The following is a 14,791-nucleotide window of genomic DNA, read 5'->3' as shown; positions in this document are numbered from 1 at the left end:
CTTATGGTTGAAAATGAACCGTTGCTGGTAGAAGATAAGAATTCATCCTCTCTTCCTACTATTTTGTTTATTAGCACTACAAATGATTGGTTTTCCAACATGGCGTATTATTTGAGCTACGGTGAATGTCCTCCACATTTGATAGACAAAGAACGAAGGACTCTCAAGTTAAAAGCTTCAAGTTTTGTTCTTTGGGAAAATGGTCTCTATAAGCGAGCATTGGATAGAACATTTTAAAGATGTGTTGATAAAAGTCAGCAAATCCAACTTTTGGATTATTTTCATTATCAAGTATGTGGTGGACATTTCTCAACACTTATCACTCAACATAAGATCTTGAGATCACTATATTATTGGCCCATGCTTTTTTAGGATGCCTATCAGTGGGTAAAGAAATGTGAGTTATTCTAGCAGTTTGTTGGTAAATAGAAACTTGCTGCCCTTCCATTGAAGCCAGTTGTGATTGATGAGTCATTGCAACAATGGGGAATTAATTTTATTGGTACTATTAATCCACCTTCAAGCAAAGGTCATACTCATATCTTAGCAACGACAAATTACTTCACCAAATGGGTTGAAGCAATTTTGTCGAAAGGATCTGCATTTTAGATTATTTGTGACTTTCTGAAGTAGGACACCATTTCACGTTTTGGTGTTCCAAATAAGATTGTCGCATATAATGCATTTGCTTTCTCCTCCAAGGAAGTCATTGAACTCTGTTTTAATCACGGGGTTACTTTGGCACATGCATCTGATTATTACCCCTAAGGTGATGGTCAAGCGGAATCAAGCAACAAAAATTTGGTGAATATCATGAAGAAGTTGATTGATTCAAATCAGCGAACCTTGCACAAGGCTTTGTTTGATGCTTTGTGGGCAGATCAGATTACTTTGAAGCTGACAATTGGAATGTCACCTTTTCAATTGTTATACGGGATCAATGTTGAGATTCCAATAACTTTAGAGCTTCCCACTCTCAAGTTGGTACGTGTTATCGAAGATGAAACTTATGCAGATGCACTGGATAAGAGGATTATGTTTCTTCAATAGTTGGAGAATGAAGAAAAGAAGTGGTTGACACGCTTGCTGCTCAGCAGCAACAAGTAAAAGTTTTTTTTGACAAAAGGCCAAGTGTCGAGAATTTCAAATTGGTGATCTTGTCTTACTTTGGGACAAGTGGCGAGAATGAAAAGGAATGCATGGCAAGTTTGATTCTCTTTGGCGAGGTCCTTTTACAATTCATTAGATTGCGGGTGAAAACAATTTTTGGCTTGCATATCGTGATGGAACACCAATTCCACTGCCCTACAGTGGACAACATCTGAAACATTACTTTCAGCAATTATCAGATACGTACCCCTTGTACATAGTTTTGGTTTTTTGAGTCGTAGTTTAGTTTTTGTTTTCTTTTGTCACCTGACTCTATTGCCCAATGGAGTGGATAAAGACACTTAGACGAGTAACATTTCCCAAATAGAGCCAACTGGTGTCTTGCATTTTGTCACCACAAAATGTTGGTAATAACATGAAACTTTTTCAAGCTAGTTTTGCGTATTTCTAAGTTTTAATTTAATATTGAATTATTTAATATTGATTGATCAATCGATTTCAATTCGTATATCAAATTGTTTTACTGAAGGCTTTCATCAAGTCTTTTTCGTTTTTCTTTCTGTTGAGCCTTTGCTTGATTTTTGAAGCTTTCATTGTCCTTTTCTTTGCTTTTGAGTTTGCGTTTGTTGGTTTTTAATTCTTTGGTTTTGCTCATATCATGCCTTTCGGTTTTTCCTTCGATTTGGTCTAACCTAGAACTCAATTGGAGCTGTCAGTCAAGAGATATGCCTATTTTAGTGCCTCAAAAGTGGATCTTTTAGGTGCAACGACACGAATTTAAAATATGATATATTTTTAATTTGACTTTCACTTTTTGATAAATACTACTTAAATTCACTTTTTGTTATGTTTTTAAGTTACTTAAAATTTTTCACTTAAAGTGACTATAGTGCACTTTATGTTATAATTTTAAATTGAGTGACTTTTTAATTTGACTATATAGTTCCAGTTTAATTTTTGATTTCTAAATCAAATGCTCATTTAAATGTTACTTTTTAAATGATGTTTATATGTTGTATTTTCAAATATGATATATAAATATTGTTTATGACTCATTTAGTAACATTTTATGAAATTAAGTGAAGTAAGTGACTTTAAGTTATCAAAAGTGGACATTTTACATGTCATTGCATATAAAGTCCAACTTGGTGGCCCTTTTTGATGTCACTACATCAAAAGGCTATGATAAGTGGACTTTTTTGATGTCATTGCATCAAAAGTTAAAGTTTTTATGTCTTTACATCCAAAATGTGAGATGTAACTTAAAATGTGCATTCCCCTTCAGAAGGTGCGATTATGATTGCTTGCACATTTTAAAACATGCTATTGACCCAGAAAGGTCCGATTTTAAACTAAAACATTTTAATATGTGTATTGACCTCCAAAAAATCCGATTATGAAGAAATGGATGTCTTTGTCCTCCAAGAACCCTATTTTGATCATAAATGGAAATTTATGGATTTGCATGGGATTTTCTTTGTTGGAGGCATTTTTACTTGGCAATATTTTCCTTGCATAAAAAATGGATTCAACATGTTGAAAATCGATTTGGAGAGCTCAAATCTAGGGCACATTTTTGAAGAAATAAGAAAATAACTTCATTTTTGATCAATGTTTTTGCTCCAATACAAATTGATTTGGGTTTATTTGAGGATTGCATTGCATGTTGATGCATATTTTGGTGTTTAAACACCAAATCGATTTGGTCTTGCATCTTGGTGAAAAACGTTTTTCACCAAAAATGTCCCAAGCACATGCATCTCAAAAACGTTGGATCTTGGAGCAATCTTAGGGCATGTTTTGGCATCTTTTAACATCTATTCCTTGTTTGCTGCCCTTTCCCATTCAGATTTGCAAAGGTTTGAAAGATTCAAACGTTTTTGGAGAATTTTTCAACATTAGAGCATCTTTCTCCTTCATTTTTGGCACTTAATCTTCATGTAAGTGGACTCTTTCTTCTTTGCTATTTAATTTGTGCTCATCTTGCTGATTTTATGCACATAATTGCTTGATGATTGCCACTTGTTGAAATCTATGCCATGCAAAGTGCATTTTTCTTTCAAAAATGAAGAATTTGTTTATTTTCATGTTTTTGGTTCTTTCCCAAGTTCCAATTTCAAATTTGAGTGTTGAAGTGTTTTGCATCTTGGCATGTTTGAGTCACTTTCTAAAGGTACGTTTTTCTTTGTGTTTGTGTTTTGTGTTTGCATGCTAGTTTTCTCTACTTTGTAGAAGTCAAGTTAATTCCCAAGAACTTGTTGTGGCTTCACTTCATGTGAAAGCATCGTCACATTCCACATTCCGTTTCCATGTCACAAGACCTCAGCTCTCATTCGACGAATGTGATTACATGTTTTCCATCTCATTCACCATCCGCACATGCATGTAATCTCATTTTTCACTTCTATTTTCACTCATCTCACTTTTCGCATCCACTCGCACGACACGATTACACGAAATGCTTTATGAGTAATTGCATCTAAAAGGTCCGATTTTGGTTAAAAGTCATTTTTTGAAAAGTCAAAAAGATGTAATTTTCATCTTCTATATACTTTGTCTTCATCATTTCACCAAAAGTGACTTTAAAACTCATTATCCCTCTTCCATTTTCCATTTCCATCCCTCCATATGCATTTGTGCCTTCATAAGCAAATGCATGTTTTTGCATCCTTCCATGCTTTCCATCTCATCCGTCATTCACACGTGTATGTAAAGTTCATCCTCCATCCACATACGCATCTCATCTCACCTTCCATCTCCCAATACATGTTGCACTTACATGTATTCACTTTTCATGCAATAATGCCTTTAAAACCCTAAGTCACATTTGAAAATCAGCAATCTTCATTTGCACGCATTCCCATGCATTCCACTTTCATGGATTCTCATTTCATTCCATCTTCAATGTTTTCACCTTCATAACACTTGATTCTGTATTCCATTCATTTCATTTTCATCCATTGCATATGCATATGATTTCTTTGAGATCATTTCGTTGGATCTACCAAGTCTCCAATTTGTTTCCAAATCTTTGTTGATCACAAATCAACTTGTATGGCAATTCCATTTGATGATGTATTTATGTTTTGGGATTTTTGTGTTGCAGTACAAGCACAAAAAATGTCCTCACCATCAAAGTCCAAAGGCAAAATGAAATACTAATATGATAAAGAATTGGCTCATGCAGCTCCCTCATCAGTTATATCTATTCTTGATAATGTGATGGACATGAAGATTGGTCATGTAGACATGGCTGATTTTTTGCATAGAGTTAAAACTCTAGTTGATCGTGAAATGAAGTGTATTAAAAGAAACAACATTCACTTGGTATCTACTTCCCCTATGGTGGCCATAGAACCTGATTTCATTCTCAGATGTGCACGACATTTTACTCAAAAAACAAAGACTATACAAGATGTTGATGACAAGGTTGTTATTAGCCTTGATCTTGAGGTCATTGAACAAATCTTCAAGGTACCGCATAAAGTAGAATGTGCAAATTTGACCAAGGAATCATCTTTGGCATGTTGGAATGGGTTGAAAGGTGGTTATCAGAAGTATGTCAACCTATAATGGTTAGACAATAAAAGAAACTTCTTCAGATGGCCAAAGACCGTTCATCGATCTAACTTCAAACAAGAATATAAGGATCTCAATATCCTTCTCAGCAAAATATGTGGCCTTAAAGATTCTATTGATCTCGAGCCATGGATGTATAAGTTCATGTTTCAAATCATTTTGGGGAGAGCTCATCAACATTGGACTTTGCCAGTAGATACTCAATGTGGGAACTTCAGTGCCTTTCTACATTAACTCTTACTTTGTTTACATTGCTGCTGCCATGGGATCTTTCTCTGGTCTTTCAACCAAGGGAGATGGTCTTCAGGTTTCTATTTGGGATTACGATAACAAATCACTTTGGCAAATGGTAAATTTCATTACAGAAGAGTCCAAGATGCCTTCTTTGGACATTTCCGGTGCTTGTTCAATAAACATTTATTTGTCAAGAGAGTATCTGATGTGGTATGGAAAAAGGTGAACCAATACAGTTGTATTTTCATTCAGTTTCCAACTTTCACACACTTAAGAGTTGGATATTTCAAAGGCGAGCCATATACCTTACCTAGGTATGCTACAGATCGAATCATCTTGATGGAGTTAGCTAGATAGCTCATAGATGTGCAGAGTGATCAACATGCTATGCATAGGCTTGGTTTTGGCATTACCTTAGCTAAACCTTTGTCTATTGGCAACTATTCGATTATTTCTGTACCTAAAGCAAAGAACATAGAAGCAGAGTTGTAGTTGATCACCTTGAAGAAGTTCAAAGCCAGATTTGACTTTGATTATCGAGAAATGAATTCTCAAAAGAAAAGAGCTTACACTCGTGTTCATCGCATCGAGGACATCTGGATTGATATGAGGACAGAGCTTGATATCATGAAGATGGACTATTGCAGATTAACCCTGTAGCAGATAATCGATTTTAACATGGTGGAGATCCCTTCAGATTTCCAAGTTGAAGATGATAGTGACATCCTTGATCCAGAGTTCCATCAAGCCAACTTTGATAAGAAGTGCCCTTTTCCTATCTAGTGGTAACAAAAAGAAGGTACATCTATCATGGATAGATTTCAATCCATCTTGGTAAACAACAAATGGTTGAAAAATAAAGGCCTTAAAAGAGTAAATCCTAAGATGGGCTTGGATTGTGAAAGTTTGGGTCCTCTTGACAGGATGTCATAGCTAGAAATCACAGGGAAAGATGGTGCCTCATCTTTTGATGCTAAGGGTTCCCTCAAATTCAAATTGAAGGGTGGAAAAGGAGCCAAATCATTTCAAATCTTTGAACCAATTCAAGAATCAGGGGAAAAATCAGAAGAAGAATTGGAAACAGAGTCTAATAAAGAAGATTCAGACGAAGAAGGGGAAGTCATGATTATATCTCCCCCAAAGCGTGCACAAGCTTGTGCACCTTCTATACATGAAGAGCCATTTTTGCATGAAGTAGATGACGATGTGGATTCATTCTCCACTATTTTCACTCCTATTCCAGTGTCGAAAGTCAACACAATGGCTCTTCCTATTTCTTCTACTCCTCATATACCTACAAATGAACAATATGAACATTTAGCAAATGTGTTTGAGGATTTTTCAACTCTTACAAGTGGTCAAGTTTTTCAACTTGATACATCTTTGATAGGGTTTGAGCTTTTCATGACGGAGTCTTCTCAGCATGTTCCTATGCCTTCAGCTGTGCAGACTAAGTCTTGTTCTGTTACAATGGAAATACAATCTGGATCAATGCCAATGGTTTCCATTGTATTTGCTTCTACAGATGAAGGTTTGAGCCTGCTTGCATGGTTGAGCAAAATAACGAGGAGGAGAAAATTGGTTGTTCCTCTGGACAATCTCCTTGTTAAGAAGACCAAATCCAAATTTTTGAAAGATAAGATTATTTTAAGGATTTTGGTTGATTTCGATAAAACCAAATTTGTTGAAGTTGCTGAGCCCTTGGTGGATAAACCTGTCGAGGAACTTACTCGTTCTAATTACAATTATACTAAGGTTGAAATCGGAAAGCAATCACGTTTGAGTTGTTTGCAAGATGCTCAAGATGGATTGGCTAATGTATCAAAGAGCAATCATGAGCTATTGGAAAAGAAAAATCAACTAAAACAAGTCTCTCATTTGAACGAGGTCATTCGGCAACAATATTCTCAGAGTGTTGTCATTATGTCTCAAACATCTAAGGAGAGAAAGCTGATTGAAGCTGCCAAGTCTTGGATACAAGAAATCATTTCTAAAGGAGTTCGAGCCATCACTGAGACATTTGCAATTTTTAGACATGTCAAAGAGATTAATGAAATGGAGTGAAGCTTACTTTCTTCTTTGACTCAAGAAGCAGATAACTTGAAAGAAATCCTTGATGATTGGGATGAAATGGTAAGATTTGATCTAGATGCCTTGGTCTCATGTGACGTTCTTTCGTCATGTGAAATGTTCTTCAGATATCAAGGTCTTATTGGTTACAAAGAAGAAACATTGAGGAAGCTGACCACAAAGTTGTAGGTGGCCTTTGGAGATTGTCAAACAGTTGAAGCAAGTGTTACTTGTGATTTGGAACAGATGGGATGCCATGTTATTGATGAATCTAGTAATCTCATTATAGTAGAAAGAGTAAAATCAAAATATATAATCAGGATCAATGCTGATGTAGATTCCGAAGACTTTGGTTCACACACAATGAGCAAGTTTGTCTTGTATAAATCCTTGACGAAACTCTTGTTGGATACTATGGTAGCAAATTCCAAAGTTGTACAATCAGCATATGCAAATGCAGTGAGGGTGGAAGCCATATCAAAGACTATGGAAATTGCCGATCTTCCCACAGTGTGTGACATCATTGTCAAATTCAAGGCATTGAAAAACAATATTTGAGATTGTTGTTTTTGTTTTTATTTTATGTTAGTAGTTGTAAAAGTATGCATTACATGAAAAAGTGTAATTACATGTAATGGGAGTTGCATGTATGTAAAAGGATGTAATGCGAGTTGCATGTGCAGTAGCAAGTAACCCTTTATTTTCTCTTGTAGTTAGATTAGGTCAAAGTTGGTTGAGTTGACCCCATTTTTTCCTCCATCTTTTTCTCAACTCCTATGCCTATATAAAGGAGTGCCCCCTCATTGTAAAATCATCATTATCTTTATGCAAGAGAGCTCTGGAGAAATTGTGCCAGCAGAACTTTGTTTGTGTAAGCACTATTTTTAAGAGAGTGAATACAAAGGAGCATTTGAGACTTAACTTTGATCAAGTGAGATTGTTATTTGTGTGAGTTGTAAGCTTTGTCTATAATTCATCCACGTTATCTTTGATTCATGTCATCTTGTGTTATTGGTAATTGTATCTCGTGAATTGAATAGAAAAGAGTTAAGAAACAATTGGACCCAGAGCTTTGACTAGGAGCAATTGTAGAAATGTATAGCTAGAAGCTTTGTCTGTAGCTTATATTTTTTTCTTAATTCAAAAAATAGTAAAGTTATTTTTACTTTTAAGAGTCATTGTGCCCTAATTGTAAAGCTTTTCCATATAGTACGACCGAACTTTGAGCTAAATTGGTACATTTTCAGCTAGCCTTTGAGTTAGTGAATGTTTACCAGTATCATTGTTTTTAGCTCTTGATAGAAGTATAGTTAGAGAATCACCTTGCCCATTACTCACTCCACGAGTAAGTGGATTCTTTCTTGAAAGATAAAAAGAAAGGATATTGGTAACACCTATTTTATAAAATCTCTCGACTTCTTGCTTACCTTGAGTTGATCCAAAAAACGGTGAGAAGGGGGAGCCTTCCCTTTAAGTTAGGAGAGACTTTGTCTTACATGCTGTGGCTGGTCATCCTATTTTGCTACTGGATTTTTATCCAAAACTGTTGATTGCAAAATGTCCACCCAACAGTGCGAACTTATATAGAGATATTTGAAATATATTCTCTTAGATAAGAGACTGCACCATTATGAATCAAGCATAGATTTCAAGAATTATTTATCTTTTATAATGCTATGACCCAGGTCGGGCAGATGGAATGGTTGTGATTATAAATGATTATGAATCCACCCATTGATTTCTTAATGAAGACCAGTATGGTCGAGATGAAGAGTTGAAATGACAATCATTGAACTAGGTTTTTTTTTACTACATGATAAAGTAAGAACAATCAGTAATGTAAGCAAGTAATAAAAGATGTTTAAAATCCGTGTTAGCTCATGGTAGTCCATTGTATAAGTCTTGTTGTCGAGTCAAGCGGTGGGTGATTGGGTACATAGTGCCCTCACAAATCCTTGCCCAAGCTAGGTTAGTGGCATGCTTGCTGTTGTGATCACAAGTGGCCAGGGATGCTAGTAGTTGGCACATAAGTGTATGGAAGGTATCCTAGGCCTAGTTGGTTGTTTAGTCGATACTCTAACACCAGGATGCTTAGTGGCTGGACAATGGTGCCCCAAGCCTAACTCTAGTGTAGGGAGGACCTTTCTGTTTAGAGATTGTGTGGGGAGACTTAAGGGTCCACGGTTGGGAGGTTAAGCCCTTGGCAATACTTCTCTTCTCTGAAAGCCAAGGCTTGCACAACTCAAGGATCAAGTTTATATGCAAGACATGTGGAATTCAGGTAGTTTATATTTATTTTCCCCATTTTCAATTATGTATTGTAGATGGATATAATGGTTAAGGTTAGTTTCTCTTCATTGAATTAAGAAGCAGTTAAATCAGTTATTCCTTACTTGAATGTATATAAATTGAAATGAAACTAAATCATGCGTAGATGATCTTATGGTCATTATAATTGTCTTTCATGTGACTTTGGAAAGAAGTATGAATTGTTGTTTTTAATTCAATAAATTAGTTAGAAAATTTTAGCATGTTACATATGGTATCTGAGTACTAGGTTCGACATTAGTTAGAAAATTTTAGCATGTTACATATGGTATTAGAGCATTGGGTTAGACACTGAACCTTGGGCTCATCACTATCCTAGCTAAAAGATTGAAAAATGCAGTGTTACGTGGAAAACATGATGTATATCTGGACTATCCTTGAAAGAAACCCCGTCACCTCGTATTCTTCTATTTGATTAAGAACATGCCAAAGTACGACTACTCCCTCTGTTCCATACCCAAGGATGACGAAACTTTAGCCCATGCTTTGCTTTGGATTAAGAAAGAGAGTGTCAGATGGACTCTTCCAAGAAGGCAATTTTAAGAGCCAAACTCATTGAGGCCTGGAACACCAAGCAAACAACTCCACTCTTGATTTACCATAAACCTTGTAAAGTGTAGGATATGCCCAAGGAAGGAAACATACATAATACCCAAGAATAGGGTGTCCAATTCCCTTAAAAAAAGAGATCTATGTTGAGCTATTTTGTTATATGCTCAGGAAAGGAAGTTTTGTAAATAAGATTTGGTTGTAGTTGCAACAAGAGAGAACATTTTATTTTGTAATAAAATAAATGACATTTGCAATCAAATTGTTTTGAGAAAATAATTGAATCTTCTCTCTCTTCTTGAGCATATGTATGAAGACATAATCTTGATAAAAGAATCAATTGTATATTTTAGGCAAACAAGCATCATGGAAAACAACAGAAACAATGTAAAGAATGAGATGTCCAATGGGACCATTCCTCAAAATTCTGTTCCAAAGACTTTTGTTTCCTAGAATTATGCTCCTTTGAATCCCACTGACCTGTTGGTCTAAGTCTTGTGGAAAACTCAAACTAGGATTAAAAACATGGAGAAGAGGAAGAATGCCGTTGCAAGTCAACTTGGGCAAGGTCAGGAAGATATCCACTTTGCCCTTCCTAGAACTGAGTAGGAGTTGTCTACTCATAGTGCACCAAAAACCATACCTCCTAGAACCCAGTCTGAAAATCAAATGAAATAGGAGATAGTCAGTGATATGTCAAATGACATTAAAAAGATCAAACCCCTTAGATTTTCTGGATTTGAATTCAGTGAAGTAGTTGTGGCTTGGTTAACTGAGATGGAACAATACTCTGAGATTAGAAGTTTTTTTGAAACCTCCGAAGCAGTTTGGGAGTTTATCATCTCTCGGGAGAGGCAGCCACATGGTGGGGAAACATCAATATAGAACTAAATCTTAAGACTACCGATGCCACCTGGGACAAGTTTGTCTCTATTTTTGAGAACAAATGGCTACCCCAAACCTTTTATGACCAGAAGCTGCTGGATTTTTAGAATCTTAAGAAGAGGGATTTGATAGTACATGAGTATTGGGAGAAGTTCACTTGTCTCCTAAAGTATGTTCCCCCATATCAATAGTATAGGAACCTGAAGGTTAGAAAATTTGTCATGGGGTTAAACAATAGGATTGGGGGAGCTCTTGATGTTCTTTCCACACAAACCATGGAGGAAGCTCTTGAGAGAGCCATTCGACAGGAGAACAAGGTTAAAGGGATGATTCTATCCACAATAACAAAAGGAAGGCAAATTGGAGTGACTCCAGGACTCACAAAAAGCATTTCAAATTTTTTAAGCCCAATAAAATTTGATACAGGGGAACAATAATAGAGAGTTTAAAGGTAACTCCCAATAGTGGTAGTGGTAACAAGGGAAGTGAGATTAAAGGACCACCTAAGTGTTGTTTCACATTTGGTGGAGACCACTACGTAAACTAGTCTCCTAATAAGGGCATCTCTAACCAACAACCATGACCTCCTTTACCTCAACAGGTTGCCTTTCAGCAGAAGATTCAGGCAACCTTGGATAAGTTGTAGGCAAAGAAGCAATTGGGTTTTATAGAAACCCCTGCTAAGACATATGGAAATGCTATCTCTATTTTAATTGATAGTGGAGCCATTGAATGTTTCATCTCCCCAAAATTGTTAAGTAGATATCCCAAAAGGACATGATTTATGGCTAGACCTTGGAATGTTGAATATGCAAACCAGTCAAAAGCTCGGGTAGGTCATGTCTGTTTGATGCTCAAGTAGATTTCCCAAATTTCTCCACCGAGGTTAATTTGTATTTAGCACCTATAGGGTCCTACGATATCATCATGGGGATAAATTGGCTCAGTGAGCACAAAGCAAAGGTAGATTGTCTTTGCAAAGACAACAGAACGCCTAGATGACCAGGGAAATTCTATGAGCATTCAAGGAATAATGCATGAGGTGAAAACTCATTAGATCTCAGCCATTTAACTTAAAGATGCAAAAAGAAGGGGTGTGAAATTTTGCAGTAAAGTTAAAAGACTTGGGAGAACTTTTAGAGACCACTTATCAAGATGATTACATTTTCGAGGATGGGAAGATTAGAGAAGGGTTGAAAGAATTGTATGAAGAAAATATCTATACCTTAAGAATTTCTAGGATGTATTTGCAAAAGAACTTCTTGGTCTACCCCTTCCAGGGTATTTGCTTTTACTAGAGACTTGGTACTCGGGGCAAAGCCTATATCAAGAGCACCACACCGTATGACCACTACCAAACTGATGGAAATACAGGTTCAGTTATAGGATTTGTTAGACAAGAAACTCATCTAACTGAGTGTTTCTTTTTGGGGAGCCCAGTGCTATTTGTCAAGAAAAAGGATGGGATTGTGAGGCTGTGCATAGATTATAGAAGGCTTAACAAAGTCGCCATCAAGAATAGATATCGACTCTCTAGGATAGATGATCTATTCGATCAAATGAGGGGAGCAGGGGTATTTTCCAAAATTGACCTAAGATCAGGTTATCACTAGCTTCCAATTAAGGAAGAGGATATTCATAAAATTTCCTTTAGAACTCACTATGAGCACTATGAGCTCACAATTTTACCCTTTGGATTATCTAACGCCCCTTTTGCTTTTATGAATCTCATGAGAAACATATTCCAAGACTGTTTAAACAAGTTTGTGTTAGTTTTATTGATGATATTCTCATCTATTCCCAAAATGAGGAAGAGCACCACGAACATCTTGAGATAGTATTGCAAAGATTACGTGAGCACAAGTTGTACGGAAAGCTATCTAAGTGTTCTTTTTATTGAAAGAAATCCAGTATGTAGGGCATATTATATCAGCCAAGGGAATAGCAGTAGACCCCTCCAAGATAAGGCAATCAAGGACTGATAGATGCTTAGGAATGTGTCAGAAGTTAGAAGCTTCATAGGTTTGGTAGGGTTTTATGGGTAATTTGTTAGGGATTTCTTTAGGATAGCACATCCCATCACCAACTTGCAAAGAAAAGGGAATAAATTTATGTGGTCTAAAAATTCTCTAGCAGCATTCAAATATTTAAAGATTAAGTTGATCTTTACACCAATACTTAGGGTACCAGATCCCAAGGGCCATTTTGTGGTTATAACAGATGCATCAGGAGAAAGACTAGGGGGTGTCTTGATGCAAGAAGACCAAGCCATTGCTTATGAATCTAGAAAGATGAAAAGCTATGAACAAAATTATGCACCACACAACTTGTAGCTAGCAGCTTTTGTTCATGCTCTATAGATGTGGAGACATTATCTAATTGGGAAACTAGTTGAACTTAGATCAGACCATCATGGATTGAAGTACCTATTCACCCAACCCAACCCTAATGCTCGTTAGAGGTGGGTAGAATTCTTAGCAGATTATGATTTTGAGATTAGATATATCAAGGGTAAAGAGAATAAAGTTGCTGATGCCTTGAGTCAGCGAAGACATATTTCAGCCATGGTAGCAATAAATACTAGGCTCATAGAACATGTACTGTAGTGTCTGCCAAGAGATGACTTTTACAATGAGGTTCATTGAGCACTCCTTAGGGATCCTCAAGATGGTTGGTATGAGAATACCCTAGAAGGAGATGGACTCTTAAGATATAAAAGTAGGATGTATATACCTAAGGATCTAGAGATATGAAAGATGATTTTGGGGGAGACACATGCCACACCTTACTTAGGGCACATTGGAGTAACCAAGATGTTGGTTGACCGAAAACCTTTATACTTTTGGAAAGGCATGAAGAAGGAAACAACAAAATATGTCGCAGAATGCCTCGAATGCCAAAGGGTTAAGGAAAAGCACCGATATTTGGCCGAATTGTTACAGCCGAATGAAGTTCCTAAATGGAAATGGTAAATAATCACTATGGATTTTATCCAAGGGTTGCCCATGACATGAAACTGACATAATACCATTCTAGTAGTTGTGGATCAACTAACCAAGGTAGCACATTTCATCCCGAAAATTTTACAGATGGAGCGTTAGAAATAGCTTACAAGTTTCTGAGAGATTTTTCTGACTTCACGGAGTCCCAGAAAATATCCTATTTGACAGAGATGCTAGGATGACATCTAGATTTTGGGAAACGTTTTCAACTTTAGGAACAAAGCTAAACATCAGTTTAGCCTACCCCACCCAAAAACGAATGGTCAGACAAAATGGGTAAACCAAGTGTTAGAGAATCTCTTAAGAGTATATTGCATGGATCGAGAGTATTAGTTGGAGATGTATCTCCCCTTGGTTGAATTTGCATATAACAACTCACATCAATTTGCTACTAAGATGACATCGTTTGAGGCCCTATACAGGCATCAATGTAGAACCCCTGTAGCTGGAACAAAATAGATAACCGAATCATCATCAGGCACAAGATACTTCTAGAGATGGAGGAACATGTAGTTCAGATCCATTAGAGGTTGAAGGAGGTGAATGACCAAAAGAAAAGTTACGTAGATGCAAAGAGGACTCCTAGGGAATTCTTTGTAGGAGAAAAGGTTCTCCAGAAAGTTAAACCACATAAAAGTACTATCAAGTTTGGTAGGAATGACAAATTATCCCCAAGATACGTGGGACCCTTTCAAGTGTTGGAAGTTGTAACCGTGTGGCCTACATAATTTTTCGTACTAATCGCAGAGAAATGTGAAACTAAGTTGAAAAAGTTTTGTATTGTTACCTACATTTTGTGATGACAAAACGCAGGACAACAAGATTGATATTAGATTCAGAGGGAGTCTGACACTTCATCAGAGGTAACTTTGGACGAGGAGCTCAAAATATTGATATTAGATTCAGAGGGAGTCTGAGAGTGTATCATGAGCAATCTTGGATGAAAATATCAATAGATTGATATTTTTTAATAAGTTCTTCTTTGTGAGAGAAGTTCAAGGTGAAATCCCTTGCTGCGCCCTCTGCGAGTAGGT

General features: G+C 36.6%; 1 protein-coding gene across 1 annotated transcript in view; it reads left to right on the top strand.

The window, feature by feature from the left end:
- LOC149539243 (sec14 cytosolic factor-like) overlaps window positions 1–14,791 on the top strand; it is a 58,118-nt gene that overhangs the window by 38,266 nt on the left and 5,061 nt on the right. The gene's annotated exons all lie outside the window — the stretch shown is intronic.

This window comes from Cupressus sempervirens, chromosome 9 (assembly GCF_028749045.1).
Source record: "Cupressus sempervirens isolate cs-2001-9-10 chromosome 9, ASM2874904v1, whole genome shotgun sequence".
Taxonomy (NCBI): Eukaryota; Viridiplantae; Streptophyta; class Pinopsida; order Cupressales; family Cupressaceae; genus Cupressus; species Cupressus sempervirens.
The sequence above is the reverse complement of the archived record's forward strand: the minus strand, read 5'-3'. Positions and strand labels throughout refer to the sequence as shown.